Source organism: Osmia bicornis, chromosome 8, assembly GCF_907164935.1.
Source record: "Osmia bicornis bicornis chromosome 8, iOsmBic2.1, whole genome shotgun sequence".
NCBI classification, from domain to species: Eukaryota; Metazoa; Arthropoda; class Insecta; order Hymenoptera; family Megachilidae; genus Osmia; species Osmia bicornis.
In genome coordinates this window covers 120,417-129,713 of record NC_060223.1, presented here as the reverse complement: position 1 = coordinate 129,713, position 9,297 = coordinate 120,417, and positions in this window count along the sequence as shown.

Sequence of the window (9,297 nt, the reverse complement as noted above, 5' to 3'; positions counted from 1 at the left end):
CGGTAGCAGTGCAGGGGGCGAGCCGCCAGGGCCTCGACCCGTGCTGAGGACCAGCCGACCCTCAGCCTCCCCGCGTCGACGACTTTTGGGCTGCGGTGAGGGGGCACATCACCCAGGCCCTCCCCACGCCACGGGGTGGGGCGCGAATCTCCCCCACCTTGACCTGCTCCGCGGTGCAGGCTCCTCCGGTTGCCACCGCCGCTTGTACCTCCTCCCGGGTGACCGAATCGTCGAGCCCGATTAGGCGGATCTCGCCCATCTTAACTAACTTCATCGGATCCGCGGAACACAGTTTGGACGCGGCTAACCAGGGCCGCCGCCTTTGCCGCCCTCTCCGTCCCGGCGATCTCCAGGACGAGACCGCCGGTGGCCGCGCGCCTAGGCCGGAGATCGGTGACGCCGAAGGTGGCTTGCCACTCGCGATTATCTCGCGACGCCACCGGTCCATGGCATCCTGTCGGGTCTGGCACCTCCATTCCCGCTCGACCGACCGCTCTGGCGGGTCTTCTCCAGCCTGGCGGAGGCCGCGCAAGCGCCAGAAATCGTGGCGCAGGCCTCCGCCTCGTACTTGAAAGGTACGAGATCCGCCAGAGTCATCGCCGCTGCGAGGGAGATCGTGCGGTATCCCCTCGCGACCCTGATGGCTATCCTCCTTTCCACTCGCCGCAGCACAGTTTGGCTGCGGCGAGACGCCATGAGGGCCTCAGCCCATATGGGCGAGCCATATAGGGCCACGCTCCGCACGATCCCCGTGTAAAGGCGGCGAACCTTCTCGCTCGGCCCCCCGATATTGGGCAGCACCCGCCCAAGGGCGTTTGCTACCATGTCTAATCGGGGGGCAAGGCGGTCGAAATGCCTTTCGAAGTGCCAGTGGCTGTCCAGGTGGAGGCCAAGATACTTGAACCCTTCACCCACCTGGACCCTGGTGTCACCTACCCGGACTGGGGCGGCGGCGCAACCCCACGCCGAGGCGAGTAAAACCACATCGCCTCGGTCTTGTGGGGCGCTATCTGTAGCCGCAGCCTCCGGATCGCCGCTGCGACGGCAGCCACGCCAACCTCCGCTAGACGACTGGTCCTGCCCCAGTCCCGGTCGGTGGCAAACATGTGTGTGTCTTCTGCAAAACACGTAATGCTTACACCGTCCGGGACCACGACCCGCAAAGCTGGGTTGTACCCCACAGGGGTGAACCTAACCTAACCTAACCTAACCTAACCAAACCTTTTTTTTTTAAATATTTTGACAGCAAGAAAATACATTTACGTAAGCGAGGAACCCGTCGGGTTAGGAGGGGTCTCGGCCAGTGTGGGACTCAAAGGTGCATACCAAAACAAGTTTCCCTGAGTTGGATCGTTACAGTACCCCAATACCCACTAAAAACTTGCTCCGTATCGGCCACAGATACCTCCGGCAACCCCAGAGGGCTTTGTTACGTCCCTAGTTATAACCCATTTTCGTCTTTCGCCATTCCAAAGAGGTCTTGCTCTGGAATCCGCAAACCATCAGCGTTTTCTCGCTTAGCGACGACCGCGATACGAAATCAGGGAACTTGCGGAATGCGATGGCGAAAACCCTTTGCTTGCAGGTTTTCGCAAGCAAAGAGCGCGACCTACTCCCCTTTTGGGAGTATAAGTTATCGGTGCAACGCCAGTACGCCAGTTCCGTGATAGCGTAAAGCAAGGACCGAAGTTCTGTCCGTTCGCGACCCGCAGTAGATCCGCGTTCAAGGCTACTCGAAACCAGGAAGATCATCAACGACGTGCTCGGCCGACGGTTCAACACGAGTGTATCGCCGCAATCTGAGATAGCAGATTCATAATTGGACCAAGTCCAGGAGTGCACCCGTGTGCTGTGCAGGACCACCACCAACCGCTTGTACCTCCAAGGTCGAGTCGTAGCCACGCGCCGCGAGTCTAGTGTAACGTCCGAACCGCGAACATAGCGTAAAACGAGACCTCTCGAGTGAATGAACTGTGAGTGAATACAAGAACGAACGAGTGACGTACAACACCTGAAGTCACCGAAGGGTATGTAACGACAAACGAGAATATACATATTATTGAAAACCCATACACGTATCGACAATTACTAAACGCCCTATCCTGCATCCTTTATTATCCGCAAGGAAGGTCAAGGTACGCTTTAGCGTTTAAATCGGCAGAACCCAAAGATCAGAGTAACAGAGTAAGAACCACCCGTCAGGTGGGACGTAACAGCTTTAATGGAGAGCATTCTGTGCAGCCACGATGTTGCTTACACATCGACCGAGTCGGCCGACCTAATGGCGTTCAGTCGTCCAAGAACGTCGCGGGTAAGCCCCAGCGCACTTCCGCTTATAACGCAGGCTATTTTTACCGGCGGTGATTTCATTTAGCCACAGAAGGTATAGAGTGCGTTGGTGGACACTCTACAGCCGCTGTGCGTACACACCGCCGGAACTGTGCATTATCCTTGCAGAATCATTTTTCCCTACCCGTATGTTTCCGCAGGAGATGTGTAGGATTGAGCTTAGCTGCTTGGTCACCAGAGGCCGCAACACACATTTGGGCGAGCTAAGCCTCTCGATGGGCGGATGTCAGCCTGGGAGAGGTAGCGAAAACGAAGGAGTGCTCGCATGAATGCGAGAGAAAGGAGAGCCCGAGCCGCCTGGACACCAGCGACCGCTTCACACAATTGGGTGAGCTAAGCCTCTCGATGGGCGGATTTCGGGCCTGGAATTGGTTACGCACACTGAGGAATGCACGAATGATAACGAGCGAAAGGAAGTCTTGGGTTGCCTGGACACCATTGACCGCAACACACATTTGGGTAAGCTAAATCTCTCGATGGGCGAATTCCGGGCGTGGGAGAGGACGCGGAAAATTTTTCGAACGAAGGAATGCTCATGCGAGAGCACGCGGTAGCGCTCGGAACGCTTGTGTCGTTTGTCACATGCATTCGTCCATCCATTCAGTTCATTCAATTCTATACTACATGTGTGTAAGGGCACCGTAAGCGGAACGCTACGTATAGTGCAGATGCAATCAGAGAACCTAAGGGGAGGAGTAAGAAGGGTTGCGGTTCGCCGGACTCGATCCACTGCCCGGCAGGTACAGTGAGAGGGAAAGATCGAGCTCGGGATGCTGTGAAGAGCGAGCGCGAGAGAGGGGATCAAAGAAGAAGCCGCGGGTCGAAATCCGGGAGAGAGCCGAGACGCGAGCGTAATGCGTCCGAGATTAGAGGTCACTGATTGGGGATCGCGCGTCATGTTAACGCGATTTTAATTGAATTTAATTAAATTGATGTAAGGGAATTTAAAATGTAATAAAATTCAAAATTTATCAAAATCTAAAATTTACAGAAAACTAGAATTCATGTTTCGTGTTTGAAGAACCACATTAATATTATAATTAAGAATTCATACGAACCAAAACCTTGAATTTTAAATTTGCCATGAAAATTAATTTTAAAAGTAATTAAATACAATTTTCGCGAAAGATAGTTGGTGCAGATTGCTTTCAAGATTAATTGTCGGAGAGAGAGGTAGATGTTCGGGAAATGTAGCATGTATTAAAATTGGATTTTCGAAATTTGAATTTTAGATTAGGCATGAAAGCTAGCAGTTTTAAGCGCCTTGTTGGGCGGGTGGGAGGCGCGTACTAACGGGTGATGAACGGATTACGTCACCCGCTCGGAGGTAGCGGCCGAAACTGGGTCAATGGGTCAGCCGTCGGTCGGCGTATAAAGGGGGTGCGAACGAACCGTGTTCGTGTACAAAGGGTCCGATACTGCCGATCTGAAGGGGCTTCGCGCGCGATTCCTTTTTAGTCGCCTTTTACGACAAGCCAAGGAGGCTGGAGACGTATTCTGTAAGCCCCCGCCTCCAGGGGAGGATGGGATGTAGTCTTCTACAGTAAATGTAATAATCAGTTACTGTTAGTTAATAAAAATAAAACAGCAGAACGCGGAATAACATGTTTTTTAAATCACTTTATTAAGAAAAAAAAAAATTTGGTTTTAATAGAAACATAACTTGACAATATTACCCCGGCCCCCCCTTCCCCTTCCCCATCCGCCTGTTCCCCTCCCCCCCTGTCCCCTCCGGTAACCCCTCAGGCGCCGTGATCTCCCTGCCGCCACTCCTCTTTCTGTAACGTATAAAAATTGAAATTATTAGATATATATTTTTTTCATTAAAATATTATTATTATAAATATTTTCCCTAATATTGAACAGCAGAGATGTTCTGATAAGGGCAATATTGAATTCCTCTGTACGAGGCAATAATTCATAAGATAAAAAAGAATCTGTAATACATACTTCGCGGTGGCTTCGCCTCCTCGCCGGATTCCATCTCTTGCACCTGAGGGAGGGGCTCCTCCCTCGGTCGGTGATCCTCTTGTTGCTGAGGGAGGAGCTCCTCCCTCAGTTGCTGCAACTGCTGTTGCTGTTGCTGCTGCAGCAGCTGCATTTCCCGATGATGCTGTTCCTGCTGCTGCTGCAGCAGCAGCTGAACATCCCTGAACATTTGTTGATCTGATAGAGAAAACAAAAAGAAATATATATATATATATACTGCAGGCATGTTTCTGAAATATTCACAACATACATTTTGCACAGCTTCTTTTACTTTTTTCATGTACTTTTTAATTGCCATTATTAAAGTTATAAAAATAATACTTACAATTGTTATCAGATTCTCCCATTTTTTTATTCCGCAAATGTTCTGACTTTTATGTTCTGAAACAAAAATATTTGTTTAGTAATATTTGTAAAAAAAAAAAAAATGAAAATATATAAGCAACAACAGTTACATTAATATTAGTTAATGACTAGAGGTAGAATGTTATCGATAACAGTGACATAGTGTTTATATTGTATAGAACCAAAGTCACACGAACGGCGACAAGACCGTGTATATTGAAACACATCTATACTTTTTAAAGTGTATCAGGATAACTAACACTCAATATGTACTTCTTGTATAGTTTTATTATTATATTCACTGAATACGAACACGGAAACTATTTTTCATTAGTGACGAAAATTTTTGATTGTTTGAATTGCGAAATATGTAATAAAATACAATCAACTACGTATGTTTAAACATCGACAAAAGCGATGAAAATGACATTCGAAATGTATCAGTACTCAAATAATATTCTTTTTTAAATTAAAGTTGTAGAAGAAATTCTAATTAGTTTTAAAATGAAGTTGTAGAAGAAATTATAATTATATGAATGTGCGATTTCATACCAAGTTCACTGTCGACCAGTATAAATTAATAAAATTATTCGTTTGTTCCCCCATTTAATTTCGTACATTGTTTAACACCCGAACAACGGTTCTGATAGCAATAAATGTTTCCTACATTCGTATTCAGGGCACATTCAACCGATAAAAAAAGCAATATTGAATATTATTGATAATGATAATAAAAGAAAGGAAATATCTATTCATATTTGTTAACATATTTGTATTACTTTTTTATTCATTATAATATTTGTAATAAATATTTGTTAACAATTCAAAATCTAAAGTTAAATAATGAAAATAATAAGTTATTCTTTGATGTAATAAAACTAGGTATATTTTGTTCAAAGTGATTATAATAATACAGCAACTAAATGAACCGTACCACCAGCCATTAAGAAATATTAATATACATAATTAGATACAACGTAGACGGAAATGAAATATTGCACGTATCGTACTTACCACTTGATCGAATCGCTGTTCGTATGAAACTGAGCAGGAATCTCTGACTTTCAAAGGAAGAGAATTGGTGAGGCACATTCCAGGATCGCACATATTATTCTCTATGTTTACATTCCTTTCGGTATGTGCGTAGTAGTTTATATTGAACGTAAATATTCGTAAATATTCTATTCGCCAGAAATGCGCAAAAACTAAACGGCGTATAGTCAATGATAGAAATATTCATACCCTCTTAATGTTGAATAGTATTCGGTTCGAAGAATAATGTAGTAATTATAAAATTGTACACTGGGCATTAAACAATCTTCATTTGAACCCCATGAAGAATTGTTGGCAATATTGTAAAGTATAATGTACTTGAAAAAAAACCTGTAAACAAAAAAATTAGCTTCGCGAAGCAAATAGGAGAACGTGAGATATATAAAATCATAACGATATGAATATACGAATCAGTGCCAAGATGCATAAAAAGACGCGTGGAAATGTAATTGAATATTAAGTAATGCAAATTTTAATAAAATTGCAAGTATTTGTGAATTTATGTTATATTAGATCCATTTAACATTGCCGTGAGCTTTGTACGTATATCGCATTGAGCTATTTTCAACTTATCGCACAATGTAACGGAAATCTACTATAAGTTATCCCATTATTGCGATCGACCTCACAATATAAACATACATAGGTACAGCCCATAGACAGATCGCGTAGTCAGTTGAAACGAAAACCTGGCAACGTTAGGTGTTCAATTGATTGATACCTACGGTAATAATTAATTGAATATTTTCAAAAGTGCTGCAAAGGGAGTCGTTTCTACTTCTATTATTTTATTATATTTTTTATATAATCCAAAACCAACCGCGTCTGCTTGGAGCGACCAAAAATTGTTTGTAAGAACAAACCAAACGCGTCTGCGTAGAGCGACCAATAATTGTTTTTAAAAAGTAAAACAACCGCGTCTGCGTAGAGCGACCAATAATTGTTTGTAAAAACAAAACAACCGCGTCTGCGTGGAGCGACCAATAATTGTTTATAAAAATAAAACAACCGCGTCTGCGTGGAGCGACCAATAATTGTTTGTAAAAACAAAACAACCGTGTCTGCTTGGAGCGACCAATAATTGTTTGTAAAAACAAAACAACCGCGTCTGCGTGGAGCGACCAATGATTGTTTATAAAAATAAAACAACCGTGTCTGCTTGGAGCGACCAATAATTGTTTGTAAAATAATAAACCAACCGCGTCTGCTTGGAGCAATGGGTAGACCTACAAAAAATGCATCCCGTATGAGGATGTATCATGCGAATGAATCCAACGAAGTCACGCAATTACGTCTTTCTAAAGAACGTGAAAGAAACGCAAAGGCACGGCGTGAAGAAACTATCGACGATCGCCGTTCGCGATTGTCTGTAAAACGAAAATACGCTTGTTCGAAAGTATCGCGCGAAACGATTGACGAAAGAGAACGTCGGCTAAGCAGAATTTATAATCGTTTAAAAAACGAATCTGCGGAGGAACGATCACGTCGTATCGAATTAATCCGCAGGCGTTTAAAAAACGAATCTGCGGAGGAACGATCACGTCGTATCGAATTAATCCGCAGGCGTTTAAAAAATGAATCTGCGGAGGAACGATCACGTCGTATCGAATTAATCCGCAGGCGTTTAGCGAACGAATCTGCGCATGAAAGATCATGCCGTTTCGCATTAATACGCAGGCGTTTAGCGAGCGAATCTGCCGCGGAACGATCACGCCGTTTCGCATTAATCCGCAGGCGTTTAGCGAACAAATCTGCGGAGGAACGATCACGCCATTTCGCATTAATCCGCAGGCGTTTAGCGAACGAATCTGCGGAGAAACGATCACGCCGTTTCGCATTAATCCATAGGCGTTTAGCGAACGAATCTGCGGAGCAACGATCACGCCGTATCGAATTAATCCGCAGGCGTTTAAAAAACGAATCTGCGGAGCAACGATCACGCCGTATCGCATTAATCCGCAGGCGTTTAGCGAACGAATCTGCCGCGGAACGATCACGTCGTTTCGCAGTAATCCGCATGCGTTTAGCGAACGAATCTGCTGCGGAACGATCACGCTGTTTCCGATTAATCCACAGACGTTTAGCGAACGAATCTGCGGAGGAACGATTACGACGTTTCGCATTAATCCGCCGGCGTTTGGAGAACGAATCTGCCGCGGAACGATTACGCCGTTTCCGATTAATCCGCAGACGTTTAGCGAACGAATCTGCTGCGGAACGATCACGCCGTTTCCGATTAATCCACAGACGTTTAGCGAACGAATCTCCTGCGGAACGATCACGTCGTATCGGATTAATCCGCTACCGTTTAGCGAACGAATCCAATGAGGAACGTACGCAACGTCTAATGGTTATGAGAAATCGCATGCGAAAAGTACTACTAAGCGAACGTGTCGAATCAAGGAATACACGTTTAAGAAATATGCGTGAACTAGCTAAGAAACGGCGAAAAGAATGTCTCCTTCAGGAAGACTACTTTAAATCGGCTATTAATATTTTTGCTAATGCACCGTGTGCAGTGTGTTACAAGACTTTATATCCGCAGCAACGTTATGCTTTACACACACAGCCTTTCTCTAGTCTAATTCCTGCAAATCTATTGGAATCAGAGAAGATAACAACATGTTCTCGTTGCCTAAATCATCTTAAAAAACATAAAGTTCCATCACAGGCATTCTGGAATAAAATGGATCTCATGCCTGTACCTATGGAGATAACAGATTTATCGGAAATCGAGAAACAAATGTTGTGCAGAATAGTACCGTTTCTTAAAATCATGAAAATTCAGAATCGCTTCAGTCAGGATTGGTGCGAAGGTCATGTAGTCCTATTTGCCCGCGATGTGTTCGAAGTAGCCGAGCAACTTCCACTTAGATTAAACGAAACCGGCGTAATGATTGTAGTGGAAAGCCTCAAAAATTTGGAGCGACAAAAACAATTTGAAATAGACGTTGGCAAACTTCGTGTAGCTTTACAATGGCTATTACAAAATAATGCTTTATACAAAGATGTACGACCATGTTTTTCTAATATTACCAATAACATTTCGGAAATAGCTGATGTTGTTGAAGAGCCTTGTATTGTAAGAAACGGAAAGGAAGTTGCAGAAAGAAATAACGAATCAAACAGTAGATTTACGAATGTTGGACAGAATGTAGCTATTTTACGAGGCTCGTGCCATCAACCTAGCGATCGGTTCAGTATTGAATCTCGCGGTAGGCAATGTACTGGCATAGCTGCAGTTGCTTGTGTTGCGTTTCATTTGCTCGACCCTAGTACGTGGTGTACTAGTGATGTTGATTATGTACTTTTAGTAGGAGACAAATATTACCGTGATTGCATTGAAACGCGAAGTAATCCTGACCCCAGAGAAGTCAATGTCGACTATTTAGCCGTTACCGAATTATTGCCACTCATATCATTCAATAACAACAGAGTCAATATTAACATTGGGTATGAAATGGCTGCAAATGGTCATATTGATGTTGATAACGGTGATGAAGGATTTCCAAATTTAAGAAATGGTTTGATTAGTTTTTTTCAACAGTATATGTACGGAAT